Below are 26,157 nucleotides of genomic sequence, written 5' to 3' on the forward strand. Positions count from 1 at the left end.
CTAAATATCTTAATAAATCTAAATATTTTCAATAGCAAGCACAGCTGAAATATACATATCCATGAACACAAGTCTGACTTTAGGCATAAACCTCAGTGAATAGAATGAACATACTATAAAGTAGCACCTACCTAGGGCTAAATAAGCTTACTGCAGTCATCAGATAGGTATTTTTAATGCCTTTTTTATTCTACTGAAAAATTTTTTTTATTAATTCACATTCATTCCCTGAGCATCATTACAACATACTAAATGTGGTTTCCCATCTAGAATAAACTGGATAGTGGCTTAATCATGAATGTTATCATCCATAATATTCCATTTCTACTTCTGTGTATGTATGTTTTTTACCCCATGTCTGACCCTCTGCCCTATTGCACTCTCTTATTACACTATCTCTCCTGTCTACAGTTATCTTCAATTCCTTTTCCCCCAAAATTTCATTTATCACACAATATCATAAGTAATCTAACTACTTACAATAGCAAGTTCAGCTGATGGTTTCAAGAAAAGCAGTTTTGAACTGGTAAGGATATTTCCTTGAAACTTAAGGCCTAGAAACAGGTTAGTATTCTGTTCAAATAGTAGGTACATGAATCCATTGACAGCTCAAGACAGGACAAAAATCCTTAAAATCGGACAACAAAGCTTAGAAGAAAAGCAGCAATATTTTAGTCAAATCAGAGAATGCTGTTTCATCAAAAATATGGAACACTTCACGAATTTGCGTGTCATCCTTGCGCAGGGGCCATTCTAATCTCTGTATTGTTCCAATTTTAGTATATGTGCTGCTGAAGTGAGCACTAACATTTTCATTTCTGTACTGCTTGACTTGTTTGTAACAATCTATAATACCTTTAAATAATACATTGAAATAAAAACCATACCCCACTAGATTCTTTCCTTTAAACTGTTAATTCATACTAAGAAATAAAAGGTATAATAGTGGTTGAGGCGAGAGGTCAGGTCTGAAGCACAGGAAGTCAAGTCTGGGAAAACTAAGGGCCTCTGAAAGCTATCAAGGAATCATCATGGCCAGAGGGCTTTGGGGAGCTGATATTTTGTTAAAACTTAAGGGTAAGAAAATAAATAAGATCAAATTAGGTAAAAATTATGATTTTATTTATTTTTTTGATGAGACTATTGCAATAATGTCATTAGTTTGATCTCTGGGTGTTTTAATACATAAGTATCATAGTAATTGCAATCCAAACTACAATTTAAAAATGAAATAAATGTCTCAGTGTCTAGAATAATGGCTTTTGTTCTTGTTCAACTTGTTTATATGTTATAAGGGAATGCTAGGCTACAATTTCTCAAGCTGTTTGTTTAAGGACCTTAGGAGAGATGCAGGTATCTACTAATGTTTGAAGTAGAGAAGAGCTAAATTGCCTAATACTTATGGCATAAAGTTTTGATTAAATTAATTTTTTAGATCCTTCAAGATCATTTAAGCCCACTCTTCCCACAAAGGGGGCTTTTGTCTGGGATGCAGGAAGTCAAAGGTATGTCCATCTGAATTCCCTCTTGATTTGTTATAATGAAGAGTTCCTTTATGCAGTTGTGGGTATTCAGAGACAACAGTCACTATCCTGTGTTAACCAACCTTAGTTTGCTAATACAGTATTTGGAATTTTAGCTAGGAAATAGTGGAAAACTTAATATTGGATTAAGAAACAAGACAGGGGCCAGCAGGTGGTGTGATGGTTAAATTTGTAGATCCCACATGGCTGACTGCATGGTTCAAGTCTTGAACCCAGTGGCTTGAAAATCACACCAGGTGTGTGTGTATTCATGCCTAAAATCCCAAGAAGAGTATGGAGGAGAAGGGACTAGCATAACCATTCCCCTTGTGGGGGTAAGGGGTGATTTCTCATTTTTCCCTTTCTCTGTCTCTTTGGCAAGCACATACACCATATGGCAAAAGCTTAAAGGGAAAAAAAGACAAGACAAATTTTACTCTAGGATAAACTAGAGTGATGGGAACAATTGTGATAAAGGAGAAAGGCTATGTGATTTCAGGCATTATGTGAGAGTAGAAAGGTGAGAACCATAAAGGATGCAACTTTTGAGAATTTTTTTGGTAGTGGGAACCAGAAAGCCTGAAAAGTTGCCTAGGGTGTGATTTGGGGTTGAACCTGGACTTGGAGATTATGGATAGAGAACCAGAAGAACCAGACAGGAAGATTCTCGCCTTTGTTGGTGATTAAATAAACTATTAGAAATGCCCCCAGGTGGGAGCCAGCAGTTAGCGTAATGGCTATGTCGCTGGACTCCCATGTAGTCGACCGTGGTTTGTGTCCTGGACCCGGTGGCTTAAAACTCACGCCGGGCGCGTGTGCGTGCGTGCCCAAGATCCCGAGAGGAGAATGGAGGAGAAGGGATTGCGGCGTGACCATCCCCCCTGGGGGGTGATTTCTCGCTTTCTGTCTCTATGTCTCTCTCTGTCTGTCTGGCGAGCGCACGCGCCCTACAGTGAAAATCTCTCAAAAAAAAAAAAAAAAAAAGAAATGCCCCCAGGGTGGATCAGGCATGAAGGAGGGAGGAATCAGAAGAAATACACATTCCTAGACAGACAGCGAAAACCCTAAGGTATGAGTGGGCTGGACATTGTATGTGTTGAGAACCTGTATAGAGGATGTTGCTGAGATTTCTCACTCCTCAGTATTCTTTGTTTTTAAGTTTATTTATTTCTTCCATGAGTGGGAGAGGCAGAGAGTGAGAGACAGACAGACAGACAGACAGAGACAGAGAAACATTACTCTCAACAGGGTCTTGGTGCTGCAATCCACCCCCAGCCTCTGCCAGCCCTGGGTCATGGGCATGCATGTGCCTGGTATGCTCAGGGAGGTCTCTGCATATGAACCTGGAATCCTCCCATGTCATTCTACATTATTGTGATTAAAGGCCAAGAAAGAAATAACAATATCACTTACTGAGTACTAACCACATGCTTTTTTAAGTTTTTTACATGGATTATTTCATTTAATCTTCACAATAACTATATAAGAGGTAGGAACTGAGGTATAAAGTAGTTGAGTAATATTTTGAGATGGTAACTGGTAGTACCTGGGTCCAAATCAGTCTAATTATAGAATCTATGCTCTTAGTTACTGAGTGTTCTTGGGACCACAGCTCCTTGAATCTGTCCTCCACTGCTACCTCAAAACAATCAGGATGGTGAGCAGTTGCGCAAGAAGGAAACTTTGGGTTATTTTTCTATGCAAAAATGGAAAATAGAAAAATATGTCATAGAAAAATACTTCATGACTTTCCTGATGATCTAATTAATGTGGCATGGTTAGGTTCTTCTATAGTTGGTGATGTTAGAGATATGATTTCAGCCAGTAGAGTGTCAGGGAAATTTGAGAAATATATCCAGGAAGTATTTATTGATTTGATTTGACCAATTCACATAGCACACTAAGACATTTGTATGTTATGCTCTGTTACTTTGGCTCAAATACTGCATTTTTGATAGCTATGTCTTACTATGAGCTTATAATGAGCCAAAGATCCACTTTTTTCTCCAAGTGTTATGTCAAGCTGGTTATATGTATATACATTATCTTATTAAATCCTTGTAACAACCCTTTATTGAACAAACGGTTTAACCAGTATACATACTTTTTTTTTTTTGGAGAGGTTTTTGCTATAGGGCATGTGTGCTGGCCACTTCACACCATTCCAGTTGGGGATTCTATACAAGTTATCATCAATAGATAGTAATTTATTGTGTCCCATAAATGTCTTGCCTTTGTTTTTCTCCTTAATGTCTTTCCTCAGACTCTCTTCCTTCTCCCATCCTCTTTGAGTCCTCATGCTCAATAATGTGAAAATGAATCCTTTTGTTGAATACACTCACTTTTCATATTGCAGAACAATAATCATTAACATTAATAATTATGTATTACCTCCCTCAACTCCTGCTTTGTTACTGCCTTTAGCTAGTTGCAGATGAATTGTAATGCCAGCTTTGTAACATCCTTTCTCTGTTTTCTTAAACTGTTATTTAAATTCTACTATGGTTTAACTTTTTATATATTTATTTTAGTTCCCCAGATAGAATAAAAGGAACTTGAGAAACAGGAATATAGTTTATGTGTCACTCTATTCTATTTCCCCTAATGTCTTAAATTGAGGAAGTATTTATTGATTTGATTTGACCAATTCACATAGCACACTAAGACATTTGTATGTTATGCTCTGTTAATCTGGCTCAAATACTGCATTTTTGATAGTTATGTCTTACTATGAGCTTATAATGAGCCAAAGATCCACTTTTTTCTCCAAGTGTCTTACTTTCTTCCTTTAATTTTTTTTTTGAGAAGTTTTTACTATAGGGTGTGTGCACTCGCCAGAAAGACAGAGAGAGACAGAGAGACAGAAAGCGAAAAATCACCCCCTGGGGGGATGGCCAATGCTGTAGTCCCTTCTCCTCCATTCTCCTCTCAGGATCTTGGGCACGCACACACACGTGCCCAGTGTGAGTTTAAGCCACTGGGTCTGGGACTTGAACCGTGGTCGACTACATGGGAGTCCAGCGACATAGCCTTTACACTAACTGCTGGTTCCTCTTCCTTTAATTTTTAAAAAACGATGGAATGTTTTTCAAGTTGCATGTCATTCCTGTGCAGGGGCCATGCTAATGATATTCTCTATCATTTCAGTGTTAGTATATATGCTGTCTAAGTGAGCATGCTTTTAAATCTTGTTTGTTTGTTTGTTTTTGTTTTTTGGTTTTTTTTGGAGAGGTTTTAGCTATAGGACGCATACGCTCACCAGAAAGACAGAGACAGAAAGCAAGAAATCACCCCCCAGGGGGGATGGCCACGCAGCAATCCCTTCTGCTCCATTTTCCTCTCGGGATCTTGGGCATGCCCAGTGTGAGTTTTTTAAGCTACCATTTTAAGTAACAAAATGTATGTCCGGAACTCTAACCGTGGTCAACTACATGGGAGTCTAGTGCGACATAGCCATTACGCCAACTGCTGATTCCTCTAGTATTTAAAAGAAGAACTTTTCTCTTTATCTTAACTTAAACTTTTGTGTAGTTACAATTTCATTTCTTGTTTATCTTGTTGGTTTTAGCTTTATTATCATACATATTTCATAGGTATATTTATCCAAGTAATTAATAAAATATCACTTGGTGTGTTAGTTTTCTATTGCAATATAATAAGTCACTAAAAACTTAGCTGCTCATAAAAATACCTGTTTATTAACTCATAGTTTTTGTAAGATAGGAGTTTGTCTTGTCAGCTGAGTCCTCTGCTCGGGGTCTCACAGACTATAGTCAAGATGTTGGTAGAATTTGGGGTATCATCTCAGGTTCAGGGCCTTCTTCTAAGTTCATGTGATTGTTGGTAGAATTTGGTTCTTTGTGGTTGTGAGATTGAGACCTTCAGATCCTAGGGGCTAGCTGCCCCTACCTAAACTATAGGTTGTTTATATAATAGCAACTTGCTTCTTCAAGGCCAGCAAAAGATAAAGTCTCTTTTATACTAGCAAGAAGGACTCATATATGTATATGATATACACAAACACACATATATGAGGGAGGGTCTTTAAAAAGTTCAGGAAGGGACCAGCAGATGGCATCATGGTTATATCGCTTGACTCCCATGTAGTTGACTGCGGTTCAAGTCCCAGCCCTGGTGACTTAAAACTCACACTGGGTGCATGTGTATGTGTGTCCAAGATCCCGAAAGGAGAATGGGAGAGAAGGGATTGTGACGTGACCATCTCCACAGGGGTGATTTCTCACCTTCTGTCTCTTCAGCAAGCTCATGGGCCCTATAGCAAAAATCTCTCTAAAAAAAAAATAAGATCATGAAGAATGCATATTATGAAAAATTTATGCATGGATTTCAAAATAATTTTAGTAACAAAATGTATTTAATTCCATTTTTCTATGAACTTTAAAAGTTTTTTTCTTCAGAGAAAGAGACAGAAAGGCATCCCCAACAGGATCTTCATGCCACAATCCATTCCCAGTCTCAACTCACCTAGACCATAGGCGTGTGTATGTGCTTGATGTGTCCTGGTATGTGAAAGGACAGGTATGGTATGTGAAAGGAATGCCTTGGTATGTGAAGTCAGCGCTCCTCCCACATGGGCCCAGTCATGCCGTCATTGTGCCACTGCCTGGTCCCACCAAGAACCTTTTGAAGTACCCTCATACACCTATTCAGAGGAGTGACATCCCATCACCCTTGCCATAATCTGTTTATTAGATCCTAGTCATTAGTCCCATTCACACTTAGGAAAAGGAGATTATACAAAGACATGAATATAAGGATGTAGGCATTACTGGGGGTTAATTTATGGTCTATATGCCATATTTGGCATAAATCTGAATCAGGCTAGTTGAAGGCTTTCTAACTTAGTATCAATCTATTCATTAATATTTACTGGGTAAGACTGCTTTAACAGCTGTGGCTCTAATGTTGCTGTCATCTGGCAGATGGTTTTTAATCTTGCTTATTAAGAAATAATGAGAGATGAAGTTCAGTAATTTGCCTAAAATTATCATGAGGGTCTTCCACTGGAGACAGTGCTGGAGTTAGAACAGAGCTGTGGAAATGATTATTTCACTTTGGGTATCTGTAAAATATCCAAGTAGAGATGCTTATCTCCCTTGGGCCTGGAGTTTAGGAGAGAGTCTGGGTTAGAATAGAAATTTTGGAATCCTTTATGTGTAGATGGTGTATGGTGTCTAGGGTATGGGAATACTTTGAGAGAAGAAGGGTAGAATTCTGGGGAAATCCAAATACTTTTGTTTTGGGGATTCCTCTTACCTCCTAATGTAACAAATCAAGTAAGATGGGACCAGCAGTTAGTGTAATGGCTATGTTGCTGGACTCCCATGTAGTCAACCGTGGTTCAAGTCCCAGACCCGGTGGCATAAATTCACGCTGGGAGCGTGTGCATGTGTGCCCGAGATCCCAAGAGGAGAAAGGAGGAGAAGGGATTGCGGCATGGCCAACCCCCCTGGGGGTGATTTCTTGCTTTCTGTCTCTTTGTCTCTCTCTCTCTTTCTGTCGAGTGCATGCGCCCTATAGCAAAAACCTCTCAAAAAAAAAAAATTTTCAAGTAAGAAGGGAAGCAGTTATACAGTCTCAGAGGAAAAATTGTATTATTTCTGTTTGCATCTACCTTCAGTCCCATGTCTTCCTGTCTATTCCAGGCACTACTAATTCAGTATCCCCTTTACTTATGACATCTTCTTCTCTTCCTTTCCACTGGATCCATTCACTATGCTGTCCATAAACACATCTGGTTCCCCTTTGCTGTGCTGTCTAGCTACCAGTACCTATCTGGCCATCCACTTTACCTTTCTGGGCTTCAGTTTTCTCAGAGATTGAGGGGTGTGATATAGGGTGAAGGTGAGGATTTTTAAGAAGTCTCTTTCAGGGGCTGGGCAGTGGCACAGTAGCAAAATGCAACATTTTCTAAGACATATGAGAAGGTTTTGAATTTGTATTCAGAGACCTCCCTGAGCCTACCAGGCACACACATGCCCAGTGATCCGGAGCTAGCTGAAGCTGGGTTGGATCATGGTGTGAAAACCTTGTTGGGACTGTTGGCTTCCCCTCTTCCCATGGAAGAAATAAATAAACTCAAAAGAGATAAGACTTTTTTTTTTGCGGGGTGTGGGTGTCTAAATTCTGTTCTGCCATCTTATTTCTCTCCCCTTTTCCATTTTTGATTCTATTAATTGGTTCCTTCTTGAAACCTCTCTTCCTTGGCCACAGTGTTTTACTCCCCTGCCTGTCTCTTTATAAAATGAAGAATTATCTGACTCAAGATGTCAGTAATGCTGGAGATTGAGGAACCACCATCCAGGGAAGTGTAGAGGAGGAGATCCATGGAGGTGGACATTGATGCCCCTTTGTATTTATGCTGATGCCCTATAATTCATTTTTTTTCCTCCTTATTTTGTCTGTATATGTGTGGGGGTGAGTTTTTTTCTTTTTCTGCCAGCCTCTGCTCCATTATTATGCTTCCTTCTACCCCTTAATTTTGTCCATATTTAGGATAAATCCTTTGCTTTCTTTTTCTCTCTCTCTTTTTTTTTTACTTTTTTGTTTTGGAGACATTTTTGCTATAGGGCGTGTACGCTCGCCAGAAAGACAGAGAAAGACAGAGAGACAGAAAGCGAGAAATCACCCCCCTGGGGCGATGGCCACACCACAATCCGTTCTCCATTCTCCTCTTGGGATCTTGGGCATGCATGCACACGCGCCCGGCGTGAGTTTAAGCCACCGGTTCCAGGACTTGAACTGCGATTGGCTACATGGGAGTCCAGTGACATAGCCATTACACTAACTGCTGGTCCCTGCTTTTTCTTTCTTTATACTTCTTTTCCCTGAGATTTCATCTACCCTCTTGACTTTTTTTTTTCCAGTTATAGAAGAAACAACAATTACCTTTCTAACTTTAAAAGTAATATAGGAGCATTTACAGTATAAAGTAAAATGCCCTTTCAACTTCTTCCTCAGAGATAACCACCATCACCAGGCTGGTGTCCTTTCTTCCAGGCGTTAAATCCCAAGTCTGTCATTGTAGCTCTGAACTGTAGTTTTAATCTATGACTGTAATCGGATACCCTTCTCAGATGTTCCACTAACAGCATATCAAGTAAGGTAACTGAATGACATTGGGCATGTGGTAATTTCTATGGTCCTTTTTATTCTGTGGTTCTTTTCATGTCTTAAATTATTTCTTTTTGTATCCCCATAGCATTAAAGAGTAGACATTCATTATATGTTTGGTTGATCCTATTGTCTCGTGGCTAATAAGCTCTTATTAGTATTCCTTCCCAGTTTGCCCTCTGATAAGCCATTAGATGAGAATGGCCAGCATTTGGCATGGTGGTTAAGGCACTGGACTCCCACATGTCTGACTGCAGTTCTAGTCCTGCCCCTGGTGGCTTGAAGATCATGCCAGGCATGTATGCCTGCATGCCCAAAATCCTGAGAGGAAAATGGAGAAGAAGGGATTTGGGTTTGGCCATCCCCTCTGGGGAGTGATTTCTCACTTTCTCTCTCTCCCTTTCTCTCTTTTTCTGGTGAGCAAAAAACCCCACAATCTTTTAAAAAAAAGCTTCAGATGACAAGGTGGGTGACTGGGTGTAGGGTCTAAATGTTGGGAACTAGTAGAAGTAAGCAATTCAGTGAGTAACAGAATATATGAGGACTTGGTGGAAGAGAATGGGATGGTAGATGTGTGGTATATTAAAAACTTTGGCCAGTAAATGAAAGTCAAGGTGCCAACACTAAAGAAATATATTTTGGATTCTAAAATTTAAATATCTTAGTCTAAAATATTAGCTACTAAAATACCACTTGTGTGAGAATATTGTTTTGGCTAATAAAGCGATGCATGGATAAACTAGAATATATAATAGGTCATTTTGCAAAAGTATATTTCACTAAATGTGTATTAAATGCAAATTAACTGGAAAGGTTATGCTTTTTGAAAATCCAGATCGCTAATGAGAGTTGATCATTGCATGTTGTATTAATGAAGATATGTCATGACCAGTGATACATTGAAATTGCAGGTCTCTGCATAAACTTAATTCCAAATGAGTTTAGGGTAGCCATGGTAGAGGAGCCATAGTACTGGTTCTCTCTTGAGGGCAGTTTTGCCTCTCTGGGGACACTTACCAATGTCTGGAGACATTTTTGGTTCTTTCAGTGATGGAAGGGGAGGTGTTACTGGTATCTAGTGGAAAAGGCCAGGGAAGCTGTTAAATATCCTACAGTGCATAGGCCACCTCATAAAATGAATTATCTGACTCAAGGTGTCAGTAATAATGGAGCTTGAGGAACCATCATCCGGTAAAGGGTAGAGGAGGAGATCTATGGAGGTGAACATATATGCCCCTTTGTGTTTATGCTGATGTCCTATAATTCCTTTTTTCTTCCTTATTTTGTATGTATGTGGTGGAGGGTTTTTTTTTTGTTTTTTTTTGTTTTTTTTTTTGTTTTTTTTTTAAAGGCAGATTCTGTGTTAAAATCTTCCTGCATCAACCTCCTGAGTAGCTGGAAGGTTCTGTGTTGTAATCTTCCTGCATCAACCTCCTGAGTAGCTGGGACCACAGGCTCTTTCAAACAGAGTCTCACTTGGTTGCTTATGATGGATGCGAGCTTTTAATCCTCCTGCCCTCAGCCTCACAAGTAGCTGGGACTACAAGCGAGCACCACTGTGCCTGGCTCTTTATGGTGGACAAGGAATTGAACTCAGGCCTCTCTTGTGTCTTCAGCCTGCCTAACAGCAGTGTCCAGTGTACATTATCATGGCTGGGACCTTGTGTCCTGTAAATTTTAACCTTGCTACCTAGTTGAAAGCAGAAAGATATGACAATTTCTTGGATTTTTGATAGTAGCGTAAATGTCAGATAGATGAACCATTCATTTGATTTTATAGGTATTCTGATTATTTGGATATTTAAGTAGATTGTCCCAAACTTAGTCAGAGCTCATTTTTTTTCAATGGGAGCTTACTGCCAGAAAACTTAAAGATAGATAAACGAGAATATTAAGACTTGATGTAATTTTATCTTGAGGTATTGAATTTTAATACTGAGTCTTAAGTAGATTTTATCTTAAACTGAGATGCAGCTCAGGAGTTTAAGAGGTTGCCTGAGGTTATGTAGTGATTTATTCATAGATCCAAAGACAGAAATCAGTTCCCTTGATTCTGAAACCATTATTCCTTCAATCTAGCTATCACTTCTGTATCATATCTTCTCTGTTTTGAGTCTTCTGAAGAACACAGTCAAGTATGTCAAAGATTGGATGATCTTAATACTGGGTATTTTGCAAGTTTATGCAAGAATATTCAATCTTTCCAGTGATCTAACAAAAAATAACAACAAAAGTAACCCAAAATAATGGAGTAAAACATAAAAAGTTAAACTTTTTCACCTATTAACATGATAAAATATTATAACAAGTGGGTCAGAACTTAAAGGAAGTGGTAAGGTGAAAGAACCATTAGTATAACACAGCTGCATGGCCTTCTCTAAATGACCATTTTGAAGAACATTGCCTTTTGGACTGACTCCCAAATTCCATTTGGTTAGCACTTTGGAATTTTAAATGAGTGAAAAATATGATTTTTCATTGCTCCCAGCTGCTCTGCATGATTTAATGGACAGCCATTTAAAAGACAGTCTTTTAAACCAGCATTGATTTGCTTTATGAACTTGGGAAATATCCTTGTTTTTTACTTAACTGAGTTTTTTCATAAATGGATGATAATTATGATGATAATAGTAGTTAATATTTATTGAGCTCTTAACAATTTGCCAGGTACTAAGCCTTTTACACATATTGTATTGTTAAACCTCAATATAGTTTTTTAAGATGAATACTATTATTATCCCCATTTTAAAGTTGAGGAAACTGAGGCAAAGAGAAATTAAGTAATTAGATTTTACAGCTAGTAAGTTGTGCCTTGTATGAATTGAGATAAGTGTAAAATACATACTGGATATCAAAGACTTAGTATGATTAAAAGAATGAAAATATCTCATTATTTAAATATTGATTACATGTTGAAATAATATCTTGGATGTGTTGAGTTGAATAAAATGTGGCATTAAAGTTAGCTTCATCTGGGAACCAGCAGTTAGCGTAATGGCTTTGTCGCTGGACTCCCACATAGTCGACTGCAGTTCGCGTCCTGGACCCGGTGGCTTAAAACTCACGCTGGGCGCGTGTGCGTGCGTGCCCAAGATCCTGAGAGGAGAATGGAGGAGAAGGGATTGCAGCATGGTCATCCCCCTGGGGGGTGATTTCTCACTTTCTGTCTCTCTGTCTCTCTCTGTCTGGTGAGTGCACACGCCCTATAGTGAAAAAAAAAAAAACTCTCAAAAAAAAGTTAGCTTCATCTGTTTCTTTTTACTTTTTTAAATATATTTAAACTTTTTTTTCTATAGGGCACTTGTACTCACCAGAGACAGAGAGGAAAAGTGAGAAATCACCCCCCAGGGGGATGACCATGCTGCAATCCCTTCTCCTCCAGTTCTTCTCAGTATCATGGACATACATGTACATGTGCCTAGTGTGTTTGTCAAGCTGCTGGGTCCTGAACTTGAACTGCTGAGTTAGCTATGTGGCATCTAGTGTCTTAACCACCATGCCACCTGCTGACTCTACTTTTATTTTTTATTTAAAGTTTCTTTTCTTTCTTTCTTTTTCTTTTTTTTTTCATTTTATTATTATTACTTTTAAACATTCAGTCACTATATATCATTTGGCTTTTATTAAGAGAATTTACCCAACATGAAATACACCTCAGACCAGTCCAGTTAAGAATACTGTGCACGTTCTCATTAACAGGCAATAAACCATTTCTGTGTCCCACAAATATCTTGCCTCTCTATTTTTTCTCCCTGATTTCCTTCCTTATACTCTTCCCCTTTCCCACCCTCCTTCCACACTGTCTACAGTGTCCATAACTGTTTTTACTCTTTTCTTTATTAATGATAGAACACATGTACACATATGTGAGAAAAAGAGAGAGGAACACTCTCCACAGGGTCTGGTTATGCCTCAACCTCCTTCTTCCAGTCCTCTGGCCTTTTGGATCTTGGGTACATGTATGCCTGGTGTGTTTGAGGCTGGAAATTCAAACCATAGTCAGCATATGGGAGCCAGCATAGGTCTGGGACTAGAACTGTTTACTCAGCTATGTGGAATTCAGCCGCCTTACCATGCCACCTGGCTGGCCCAAAACAGAAAATTTTAACATCCCCAATTTAGAGCAATGCATTGTTAACACCTGTGTGTATAGCTTTCTAGATCATGTGTGTGTATAACTTGAACAATAAAATGAATTGTACCATTTTATAAACTGCCTTTTTCCTTCTTTATATTGTGGGTATATTTCTATATTGTCGGCTTTTCATCTGTAGTAACACTTTTGACTACTCCATTTTGCTGCTGTACTTACTATGAATTATTAACTAGTCTTCTGTTGTTGGACATTTAAACTGTTTCCAGTTATTCCCTGCCATTACCAGTGTTACAGTAACATCCATATAGTTAAATCACTGTGAACATCCTTGTTTCTTCAGTATAAATTATAAAAAGTAGAATTGATTAGATAGGAGGGAAATGTTGATCAGTTTAAACTCTCAGCAGTAGTTCACTGAACTTTTGCCAACCTGGCCTATTATCATTTGGAAAATACTTTTCCATTTGATAAGTCAAAAGAGGCTTTTTGTCACAGTGTTCTTTTAATTACTAGTTAGGTTGAACTTTCTTCATATACTTATATTTTAGACTCTTTTGGGGTATTCACATTTTAATTGATTTATAAGTTATTTAATTATTAAGAATAGTAATTTTTTCTCATAATGTTACAAATGTTTCTTTTCAATTTTTTTTGAGAGGTTTTTTTTTTCCCATTTTTTCTTTTTTTTTTCTTTTTTTTTTTTTTTTCTTATAGGGCGCGTGCACTCTCCAGACAGAGAGGCAGAGAGACAGAAAGTGATCAGAAAGAAATCACCCCCCCAGGGGGATGGCCATGCCACAATCCCTTCTCCTCCATTCTCCTTTCGGGATCTTGGGCATGCACGCACACATGCCCGGCATGAGTCTAAGCCAATGGGTCCAGGACTCGGACTGCGGTCGACTACATGGGAGTCCAGAGACATAGCCATTACGCTAACTGCTGGTCCCGACAGAACAGAGTCTTCATGCTGCAGTCTACCCCCCAAGTCTCAGGTGGCATCTGTGTGTATTGAGCATGCCTAGAGAGGTCCCCGGGCATGAACCTAGGAGTTTTCCTATGTGGATCTAGTTGCATTACTACTGTGACACCACCTACCCTACCCCCTTTTGAAAGTTTATTTATTTATTAGGTTGTTGGAAAAGTCATGATGTATTTTTCTATGCAAAAATGTGTCATGACTTTTCTGATGATCCAGTATTTCCTTCACTGAGAGAAAGTGAGAGAGCAAGAGACAGAGAAGTTTTCTATTTTTAATGTGATCAGAAAATCTCTCTCTCACTCATAGACTCCTTTTCCTTTGTAGTTTATACTTTACATGTCTCTTACCCTAGGGTAAGGAATAAGGTAAGGGCATAGAAGATGTGTTTACCTAGAACTTCTACTTGTTTCTTCCAGATCCTGCTGCAGGTACTTGGAAGCTAAAAATTTTCTGTTCCATCTGCTTTTAGGGCTTGCAAGGGCCTCTTTCTTGGGTCTATCCTCTCACCATTCCATAGATTTGAGTTTGCCCAAGTGTGAGGGATACTGATTTACTGTGAAAAATGTATGGGTGGAGCTTAGATGTTTGGATGGGGTAGTCCACACAGGGGAGGCCAAGCTGTATAGCAAGGAGTCAAGGAAAGGGCAGAAATAAGTAACAGTCTATATTTATATTTTTGTCCCTGACCTTGCAAATGTTAAGGATGGGCCTGTTTCTCATAGTGATAGTTAATGATTTTATAATAATTACACTTAAATCTTGAATCTGTCTGGTATTTCCTTTAGGATAATATAGAAAATGACCACCTCACCCCACCTCAAAAGCCACCTCTCTTAGTTTGTAGATGGGGAATTTGAGCCTTTGGTTGTAAATTTTTCCATAGTCACTGGGCTGGTTCATAGCAGAGATGTTTCTTATGATTAATGGACTAGTGTTCATTCCTTCGAGGCAGATATATGTGGGTTTGACTCTGGGGTCTGTTACTAACACATTTCATATAATACATAAGACAGGTCACTTAACTTCTCTGTGTATCTAAGTAAATAATAGAATCCTACCCACCACCCACCTAGCTAGCTGCATTTTCCAGGTTATGTCCCCTGAGCCTCATTCCACTGTGAGCTGATTGCTGCCTGTGTTTCTAAAGCTGTCAAAACTCTATAGCCCTTAGTTGTAACCCTTTTCCTTAATTTCCAGCTAGAACACTGAGGATGGGAATGAAGTTGTACACAGACATCCAAGAAAGTGCTTATATTTTACAGAATTGGCATTTTTGTTTTGTTTTGTTTTATAATTAGGTGTTTAGATAGTCACCTGCCTTTTAGCCTCCCTCATGAGGTTCTATAAGCATAGCCACTGGTAAAATTCTGAGATCATTCAAATACTTCTGAATTCAGGTTGCTTATTGCAGTGGCCTTCGTGCATTTTCTGCTAATTTAATTTTCAGACATTCATCTAGGTTTGACCCAATATTTTACATCATGTCTCTACTTTTAATGATGTACTATGTACTCCAAAGACAGTTCAACCTAGCAGCTATTAAACTGACTTTCAACATGGCTAGTTTCTTTCGTTTTTAAAATCTTTAATGAAGGAAAACCCTACTGTTTTATTTCCCCAGAGGTAGAAATCTTAATTTATGTGGTTTGAGCTAAGAGAACTTGTTAATTAAAGCTGTCAAACTGTAGTGAACTTCGTGATTTTAATATATGTCACATCAGTTGATGAAGGCAGGGGGGTTGGAATAGGAAATAGTATATAAATTCTTCTGTGATTCAATTATGTTGACACTAATTTTCTAATATACCTTTAAATTGCAAATTTTGATAAAGCTCAAGTCAATCCCAATATTTATGTGTTTCTTAACTCTTTGGGCCTGATACTATTATAAGTATTGGATAACATGCTTTAGGGCCTGGAACTAATATTAGCCTTAGATTGGAGCCGTGGCACTTCCAGAAGGATTTCACACTGGGTTTTGAATCCAAACCAGTCTATCATCCAAGATTCCTAGAATCCTATTATCTTACCTTTGATCTAATGCAGCCTCTGACTGAGGTGGCAGGCTGCTCACCCTGCAGTGACCTCAGTGAGTGAGTGTTCCAGTTAACCCATAAGCAGTGACTCTGGTGTGGGAGTGCCTGAATTTGAATTTTAACTCCAACTCTTGGCTAGCTATTCTTTTCTTTTTTTTCTTTTTCTTTTTTTTTGGAGAGGTTTTCCCTATAGGGAGTTTGTGTTTGCCAGAAAGACAGAGAGAGACAGAAAGCGAGAAATCACCCCCCAGGAGGGATGGCCATGCCATGATCCCTTCTTCTCCTTTCTCCTCTCGGGATCTTGGGCACGCACGCACACGCGCCCGGCCTGAGTTTAATCCACGGGGTTCAGGACTTGAACCACGGTCGACTACATGGGAGTCCAGCGACATAGCCATTACACTAACTGCTGGTCCCTTGACTAGCTATTCTTATATTAATAGCCTTGGGCAGATCATTCAACCCCTCTGTGCATTAGTTCTTTCATCTGTAAAATGGAAATAATAGTATCTACTTCACAGGACTATTGTTATGATTAAATCAGGTAATAAGTATGTATGTAGCACTTGTATCTATTGGCACATTCTTGTTTCTTTTACTATTATTAGTTCATTTATGTTAAGACCGAAATGTTTGAAAATACTTCCTTATATTGAGTTATGTGTCTGTAATCTGTAACCAGACTGCCCAGAAGAAAACCTAACCCTTTCCCCACTTGCCAGCCTTTCAGATATTGGACAGGTAAGGATACAAATATGAAAGCACATTGTAAATTATAGTGCCGTATAACCTACAGCGGTATTTATTATTATTGTATCATGGCTTACACTATAATTATTATTTAACTTGTCTCATCTATCTTCCATATACTATTTTTCTAAGGTAAATATCTTGTATTCCTTCTAGTATTTTTTCTGTAATAAGATTTCTCTATACTTACCCATCTTAATTGCCTTACTTGGACTACATTGTCTCCTTTAAAACATGCCCCCCAGTATTTGACTTGGTCTTATATATGTTGTCCAACTAGTGCAGTACACAGTGATAATATAATATTGACCTCTGTCCTCACTTGAAAAATATATACTTGTTAATGAAGTGGAATACTCAAAATGAGGGAATGCTATCTCTCATTTGACTAAAAGAGCCTTTTCAAATGAACACCCATTAAACTTATTGAATTTATTTTAACTTGCACTCATTTAGTTTTTTCACAGATATTTCTTTGAGCTCTCTTCTTTGTGCCAGGGACTTTAATGAATGCACTGGGGATACAAAAATTCTGCCTTTACTTCTATTACTTTTCAGTCCCTAGTCTAACCTGTTGGTATTTTTGGATTCTCGTTTTACTTGAAAAAGTTTAGCTGTGCCCCATGTTTTATATCATTCATAAATGTTATAAACATGTTTCTATCACCTTTGTTAACTTGGGTTAAAAAATGGTTATTTCACTAGTGCCAAGTATAGAGCCCTGAAGTGTACAGCTAGATAGCCTTTTGTGAGGTTGACATTTATTAATTGGCATTCTCTTAAAAATTTTATTTTCTTATTTTTTACATTTAATTATTGTATATCTTTATAGCATACAAAAATGAACTTTCCCAGTATAAATATACTGTATATTAGTGCATTCAAAGATGTCTCATTTTATGGCAGAAACTGAAAGATTGGAAGGTATAAAAGCATGAAGAGCAACTGTAGATACTAGAGACAATATGGGAGGAGGGTGGACAGGGGGCAAGAGGGAGGGAATCAGTGGGGAAAAAGCAAAACATTCAATTAGCATTCATTTTTTTTGAGAGGTTTTTGCTATAGTGTGTGTGCACACACTGGAGAGACAGACAGAGACAGAAAGCAAGAAATCACCCCACAGGGGGATTGTCTATGCTACTACAATCCCTTATCCATTCTCCTCTTGGGATTTGGGACACACATGCACGCACGCCTAGTGTGAATTTTAAGTTGCCGGGTATGGAACTCGAACCCCGGTCGACTACATGGGAGTCCAGCAATGTAACCATTATGCCATCTGCTGGTCCCTTAATTAGCATTCTTTAAAAATGTTTTTATTTTAAAATAATTATGGATTCAGTAATTATAGACATTGTAAAGAAATTTACAGGGAAATTCCATACACCCTTCCTGCAGCCTTCTCCAATGATAACATCTTACATGACTATAGTACGATATCAAAACCAAGGAACTGAAATTGGTACAATCTCTTGAGCTGAGAGAAAGAAGCTTAGTACAGTTTTATCACGTGTAGCTTCATGTAACCACCACCATGATCAAGGAATTTAACTCTACCATCACTGTAATACTCCCATGTGCTACCCCTTTATAGCAACTTTATTTCCTCCTCCCTGTCTCTAACCCCTGACAACCACTAATCTGGTCTCTATCTCAATCATTACATTATTTTACAAATGTCACATAAATGGAATCCTGCAATATGTATACTTTTGAGGTTGCTTTTCATTTCAGTACAATATCCTTCAGGTTCATTCAAGTTGTTTCACTCAACAATAGTTTGTTCCATTAACATTCCTCTTGGTTAAGGTTGATTTAATCAATCACAAATCAATCTTATGTAATAGTTCAGTACACGCCTCACTACATTCATGTGAACATATTTTATGAGGAAGAATGTCTTTACTTACTGAAACTTGAAAAACAGTGACTTTACTGTGATTCTTATAACCTGATCCTTGCTCATAACAATGTAATACTATTTCACTGTAGACTGTCTTTTTTTTTTTTTTTTTTTGGAGAGGTTTTTTTCGCTATAGGGCGCGTGAGCTCGCCAGACAGACAGAGAGAGACATAGAGACAGAAAGCGAGAAATCGTCCCCCAGGGGGGATGGTCACGCTGCAATCCCTTCTCCATTCTCCTCTCGGGATCCTGGGCATGCATGCATACGTGTCTGGTGTGAGTTTTAAGCTACCAGGTCCAGGACGCGAACCACGGTCGACCACATGGGAGTCCAGCGACATAGCCATTATGCTAACTGCTGGTTCCCTAGACTGTTTTTCATCAAGATCATTAGGCTTTCTTTTCTGAGCTGTTTCAGAAATGTCCTTGCTTTTGAAAATTGGGCTGCTACACATGGTTGACTATGGGTTTGTATCTGAGTCTACCAGAAACATGCTAAGGCACAAGTGCCCAAGACCCTGATGAGGATTAGGGAAAGGGATCAAGGCTTGAAGAGATCATGTCAAGGGTTACCCTCCTTGTCCCCTCCTTGCTGCCCATAGACTCACTCTCTTTCACTTGTGCTCTCTTATAAAATAACTTAAATAAACAAAAATTGGACTGTTGGGGGCCAGCAAATGGTGTGATAGTTAAGGTGCTAGACTCTCTTTTTTTTTGGAAAGATTTTTGCTATAGGGCGTATGTGCTCACCAGAAAGACAGAGAGAGACAGAAAGCGATAAGTCACCCCCTCTCCCCACCCAGGGGAGATGGCCACACCACAATCCCTTCTCCTCTGTTCTCCCCTCGGGATCTTGAGCATGCATGCACATGCGCCCAGAGTGAGTTTAAGCCACCAGGTCTGGGACTTGAACCGTGGTCTAGTACATGGGAGTTCAATGACATAGCCATTACGCCAACTGCTGGTCCCAAGGTGCTGGACTCCTACATGGCTGACTGTGGTTCAAGTCTGAGACCTGGTACCTTGAAAGTCACACTGGGCAAGTGTGCATGCATGCCCAAAATCCTGAGACTGGAGGAGAAGGAATTATGGTCTGACCATCCCTCCCTTGGGGGCAATTTCTTACTTTCCCTCTTTCTGTCTTTCACTGGCAAGCGCACATGGCCTGTGGGAAAAAAAAGTTGGACTGTTAGTTGTCAAAGCACAGTCTTCCTTCATTTTTCTAGTCTGCCATGATCAAAGATTACCAGCAGTGGCTTCATAGGACATACTTAATCTGGGTTCACAGACCTCAAATCATTTCAAACTGCTTGTTACTCTTGATATGCAGCATCTGTTTGGCTCCAATACTTATTCATGCTTGTGCTATCATTTCCAGTTTGAAAAAATTATCCTTATCATTTATGATGAAACAGAAATAGGAACTGAGTCATTCCACTGGTGTTTTTGCTTGCTCACTTGCTTTTTCTCTGTCACCTGTTCACATATATCTTCTACTCAGGGTAGATTATCTTTCCTTGAAAAATCTGTACTTGCTATTAGCTATATTAGTTCCTATAGCTTTACTAGCATGTTTTCTGTGTAGTCACATTGTGCTCGTTAGTTATTTCTCCTTTTTTTTTTTTTTTTTTTCTTTCAAGATCATGGGGGATTGATAAAATTATGAGATGTTTTCTCTCTAAATTTTGTCCCTCTTAAACGTTAGTCCACTTAAAGGTCACTGTGGAACCCTGTAGAAATTCTCATTTTAAATATCTGGGGAATGTCATTTTGTTTGTTCATGTTCTCTACCCAACAGTATCTAAGATGATATGGCCATATTTCCTAAAGTTTCTTTCACTTCTACTTTCAGCAATCAGTTCTTCTTTCTTAGTCAAACTTGGTTACAGTTGAACTTAGTTTGTAGTTCCTTTTGTTGCTTCCTCAGCATCCTAAAGCATGAAATTTCCTTCTTGTAAATTCAGCACAGCCTTTCCGCTTTCATAAGCATATTGTATCCTGGTCAACATTCCCTTCTCAGAGCAATTTTGCCCTCCAGAACTCTTCTTTGGCGAAGAATTGTCTATATATTCACAACCATTTTTTCCCCTGAAATTCTTTCCTTTAATGGGACCGTTTTCTTTATAACCCTCTTAAATGCAAGTTGCTAATTCTCTGATAATTCCTCAAGCTCAAGCTGGCCTTTGGTCCCAGAATCTTGTTCGACAACTTTCTTCTTCCCTTATTCATTGACATTTGTTCTAGCATATGTTTTGTTGTTGTTGCTTATTTGCTATAGGGTGCATGTGCTTGCCAGAGACAGTGAAAATGAGAAAGGGCCCCCTCCCTCCCAAACCAAGAGAGATGGCCAGGCCACAATCCCTTCTCCTCCAGTCTCCTCCCAGGATTCTGGACACACATGCACATGTACCCAGTGTGTTTTTCAAGCCGCTGGGTCTGGGTCAGGAACCACACATTTAGCCATGTGGAATCTAGCCAGTGGCTGGCCCCATGCTATCCAGGTATTATGCCAACTCTATTTGTTGGTGTAGACCAATCTCCACGTTACTTGGTTGCATTCTTTAAGGCCTCTGGCTTAGTCTTCTATGCTACTCTGACTCCTGGCATCATCTTAGACCACGTTAGTGGCTACATGTATACATCCTCAGATGCCCCAGCATAATGCTTCCTTGACTTTCAGTAACATTACCTTTATTTTCACTCTGCTTCAGCAGCCTCTTCATATGGCTGTATTTATTAATGTCACCATCTGGAACTATTTTATTTCTGATAGTTCCAACTCTGAAACCCAGATTCCCATCTAAAACCTCTAGCCTTCTATATCCCCCGATCCCTTATCTCATAGAACCTCTTCAACCCCATCTACACTTCTGGTTCCTTCCGTTTTCTCTTGTTTGTGTTCTTTCCCACTCAAACATTTCCCACCACCAGCCATTTGATATTAATTCCCATAGTATCCTAAATTCCCTCATGTTCCTCTTGTTCCACTGCACCTGTCTTGCCAATCCCCAAACCTAGATGTTCTTTAGCACCTGTTTTCTTCTGTCCTGTTCCCAGGCTGCCAACTAAGTACTAGGGAAAATTGCCTCACTATGCTGATTATATCCATGACCAAGCTATGATTTCTAACCACAGCTGGATCCTCAATGGCTGCTCACTAATCCCTTTTTTACACATTCCTAGTTTATTTTTCAATTTCCCACTGCAACTGTTCCATTTTCTTACCATACCCATCCAGCCGTCTAACTTAGTTATTCATGTCCTCAACTCCCCTCAGCAGATAATCGAGTTATATACTTCTTTAAAAAGAGAGATCCTGTTTGGTCACCAACTGCCTTTCCCCAAAAACATTTATTTCCATGGCTACTTTTATTCTTTTTTTTTTTATCATTTTCCCCAAACCTAACCTAATTTTCTTTTCACCTGTCCCCTGATACCTCCTTTGAGATATTCTTTTCCATTAATCATTCTTCTCTCTTGTATCCTTAGTATTTTTCTCAAAGGGCTCTTTTCTTCTGGTTGCAAACATATCTAAGAATGTTCCTTTTTCTTCTTCTCTCCAGATCATTTTAATCATACTACCTCCATAGGCTAATAGGTATCTTTTTCCTTCCCATTATTTCAAAGTATGTTGAAATAGCCATCTATATTAACTCATCTGTCAGTCTTCAGCTCATGAAATATGGCTTCTCTACCCTTCCATTTACTAAAAACTGATCTGCCATGGGTCACCATAACTTTCAGATTTGATTGGGTGAGTAATGTGTCCTGAGGTACAGAAAAAGGGGAGGGAAAATGTGTTTGCATTTGTGCCCACGTGTGTACATAGGGCTGCCTATGTTTATTTAGAGGGAAAAAGAAGTATAGAGAGGGTTGAACATAATTCAGTACTATACCTTCTGTTCTAGGGAAGTTCACAGTATGATCAAATAACATTATTTCTTTCTCTTTGCTTTTATTCTCAACCAGATGTTATATACCATATTTCTACCTTCTGGTTTGTTGAATTCCATAAGATGGTACTATCTTTTCGCTGCACGTGATGATGATGATGATGATGATGATGATGTTGATGATGTTGTTGTTGATAGTGGCCACCTTTTGGTTGCCTATTCTGTGCCATACACTGAGAATGATATTTAAATACATTCTAACCTTTAATATGTATTAACAGCTTTGTGTGAAGTAAGTATTCTTTTTTTAATGGTTTATTTCTTCAGAGAGAGAGAGAGAGAGACCCTCAAAAGGATCCACATACCATGATCCAGCCCTAGCCTCATTCAGCATGGACTGTGGGCACACAGACATGTGCCCCACATGTATAGGGGAGTCCTAGGATATGAATTGAGAACTTTTCCTGTATGGGCCCAATTGCATTATTGCTAGCCACTGCCTGGCCCCATGAAGTAAATATTCTGATATCCAATTTACAGATGAACCAATTAAGGTTTAGAGAGGGTGACTATCTTGACCAAGATCACATGACAAGTAAGAGGCAGCACAGTGAGTTGACCCTGGTCATTCTGGTTTCAAAACACTTCTTAACTATTATAATACTGCCTTCTATAATCTAGTGCCAGATGCCATTTCACCAGCTCTTGATGAGGGTAACTGTGAGATTGTATTTGCTTTCCAGTGTTTCAGACACTCCAGTGACTTTGCTACCAGTACTTTCAGATCAGTATATAGACTTTGCCAGGCCTAGCTATGATTTTTAGAGCTTTTCTCCTGTTTTCTCTTTTAAAAAGGAGAGGCTATATACCTTCAACTATGTTTTTTCTTTCTATGTCACACTTGATGGTATTTTCACTTCCCTTAACATTTTCCTTTAAGTGTATATTTGTCATATTAGGGAAATTCCAGTGAAATGCTTTCTTCAAGCTTAGTAGTTGGTTGAATAATTTTCTTAACAGCATAGTGTGAAGTAAGTATTATTTTTTAAAACAGTTTATTTCTTCTGAGAGAAAGAAAGAGGTACCCCCAAAAGGATCTTTTGGGCGAAAGGATCTCTCTGGTCCTTTTGTGAAATTTCCTTCATTCCTTTTCAGACATCCATTCATCAGATCCTAAGTGACTGTCCAGAAAACCATATTCTAATTTGGCATCATCTAAGTAGCAGTATATTCATTTCCCCTATCTTTCCTTTCAGTCAAAAGTGATGACCTTCACCAGGAAGACGAGTTAAAAAACTTCCACATGTCTCTAAAGTTATCAGTTTTCTACCAAAGCTTTCAAAGTCAGTAGAGATACAGTTCAGGCTCTTCTTGGTTATATCATTCTTTTCTCAGGGCTAAAAATGAACTGGAAGATGCATGGCATCTATGCCTATCTCATTGAAAGAGTCAAAAAAGGTCCCCAGCTGAGGGTTGAAAAATAAATAGGCAATTTCTGCTGTTAATTGGACTGAGATAATTGCAAGGTTAACAGAAAACATTATTTCTCCCAAAGTTATGCAGCAGCTGGAAAATGCAATGAAAACACCCTCTTTTAGTGACTTCTGCTTTTTGTTTAATCAGTGATGCCTCCAAACTCACTTTGTTCTTTCCGTCTGTTACTGAACATTCCCAAGTTTTAAGCTGCTCTTGTCTCATAACAACACTCAAACCTGTTTATCCCCACTTTTCCTAATACTGCCTCAGAAATAGTAATCAATCCAGAACTGATTCCTACTTTCCTTAGGCCCTCCTCACAGTCTTTCATCAGGAGTCCACATGAAGTTTCCTTCCTCCCTGTTGTCAGATAGCATTCCATGTTTCCTCTAGGGTGTCTTATCATATGATAAGTGGACAAATCTGACTTTGTTAAGACTCTAGGTCCGTCCTTGGTGGTCTTTAGCTGATTATGTTTTTAAACATTGTTCTCCCCTTGAACTTTCCAAAGATACAAATCTGATCCATTTAATTTCAAACCTGGCCCAGTTCTGTATTTCTGGCCTTGAGAATGTTCTCCCCACCTCCCTTTGCACACATGCATGCCTGCTGGCAATTCAAAAAAAAAAAAAAAAAGAAAGCAGAGGAAACTTCATTAATTCCATCCAATTATAAGTAAAGGCAGTATATTTTAGTGAAAAGTATAGCTTGAAAAATACTTTTGTATTTATCAGCTTTAAGGAACAACTATGCTGCCTGCATCTGAAGCACACATGGAAGTACTACTCAAGACACAGATCTGAGTCAAGAGGGAGAGAGAAAGGCCATACCACATACCAGGGATGTGCCTGCTAAACCTCTCTTCCTATTTACTCGGGCAAAAGAGGAAGGAAAGTGAATTTTACAGAAAGTTGCTTCTTAGAGGACTAGAAAGATGTAATTCCTGGAACAGGGTGGTTTTAGCATGATAAGAGGGGTATGACTTAAGTGACACTGGAGGCTGGACAGCATACCTTGGAATTTGGAGAACACATTTATCAGATCACACACCCATCTAATGATCTCTGTTGGCATTTTTTTTTTTTTTTGCAAGAGGGTGAGTACACTCCCCAAAGAGACAGAGAAAGTGAGAAATCATCCTCTAGGGGGGATGGCCATGCCACAATCTCTTCTCAATTTTCCTATCAGGACTTTGGGCATGCACACACATACGCCTGGCATGAGTTTAAACTGTTGGGTCCAGGACTCGAACCATGGTCAACTATGTGGGAGTCCAGCAATGTAACCATTATACCATCTGCTGGTCCCCCTTCTGCCGTTTTTGAGCAGGAAGACGAGAGATCAGGCATTTTTGCCATTTTCCCTATAGTTGTTCATTCAGAGTTCATAAATCCAAGGTGTTCTAGAAGCATGGCATTTCTTCTGTTTTTAACAAACAAGTAGGTATTTATTTATTTATATTCTACTTAAACAGGAGGAACTATGTGCCAGGCTCTGTTTTAAGCACATTAAAATTATTCACTCATTAATTCCTTCAACCTTATGAAATATTTTTCACCCTCATTTTATAGATGAAAGAACTGAGTCACAGAGGGAGTTGTTTTTTGGGGAGTTTTAGTACCTTACTCAAGATTACATGACTATTAAGTTGTGATGTTGTTATTTAAATATAGCCATTCTTTTCTTCCTTCTGTACTGCCTGCATTAAATTGCAAATAGATTTTTTTCCTAGGGGCTGGTAAGGTTAATTTGCTTAAGTGAAATTATCATACCCCCTGAATTCTTGCTTATGTTATTGATGTATTTATCAAACTCCTTTATCCCTGTATAAAGATCTTTTTCTATACATCTGTAGTCTAGATTGTGATAATTTTTTTTTGAGAGGTTTTCGCTATAGGGCGCATGCGCTCGCCAGACAGACAGAGAGAGACATAGAGACAGAAAGTGAGAAATCACCCCTCAGGGGGGATGGTCACACCGCAATCCCTTCTCCTCCTTTCTCCTCTCGGGATCTTGGGCACGCACGCACACGCGCCCGGCATGAGTTTTAAGCCGCCAGGGCGGGGATTCAAACCGCAGTCGCCTACGTGGGAGTCCAGCGACATAGCCATTACGCTAACTGCTGGTTCCCAAATTCTTATGGTACTTCTTAATGGTACTTTTAAATTTGTTATTTTCATTACATTGTTTTTAGCTAATGTTGTGGAGCACTTACTATGTACCAGGCACTTGTCTCCAAGGGTCATTCTTTTGCCAACCCACTGCTCAGTTCCATAAGCCTTCTCTAGCTTATTTTTTTCTTTTTTCTTTTTCTTTTCTTTTTTTTTTTTTTTTTTTTCCATGAGGGGTTGTAACTTGCACGAGTGA

General features: G+C 38.9%; 1 protein-coding gene and 2 non-coding genes across 6 annotated transcripts in view; 1 reads left to right on the forward strand and 2 right to left on the reverse strand.

Moving 5' to 3' along the window:
- Nucleotides 1-26,157, forward strand: part of CLCN5 (Cl-/H+ antiporter 5) — a 228,122-nt gene that overhangs the window by 18,354 nt on the left and 183,611 nt on the right. The gene's annotated exons all lie outside the window — the stretch shown is intronic.
- On the reverse strand, nucleotides 701-804 carry LOC114005056 (U6 spliceosomal RNA). Its single transcript, XR_003546980.1, has one exon. It is a non-coding gene; the product is annotated as a U6 spliceosomal RNA (small nuclear RNA).
- Nucleotides 4,592-4,700, reverse strand: LOC114005057 (U6 spliceosomal RNA). The gene has a single exon (XR_003546981.1). It is a non-coding gene; the product is annotated as a U6 spliceosomal RNA (small nuclear RNA).

The sequence above is a fragment of the Tupaia chinensis genome, unplaced genomic scaffold (genome assembly GCF_000334495.1).
Source record: "Tupaia chinensis unplaced genomic scaffold, TupChi_1.0 Scaffold141414_1, whole genome shotgun sequence".
Classification (NCBI taxonomy): Eukaryota; Metazoa; Chordata; class Mammalia; order Scandentia; family Tupaiidae; genus Tupaia; species Tupaia belangeri.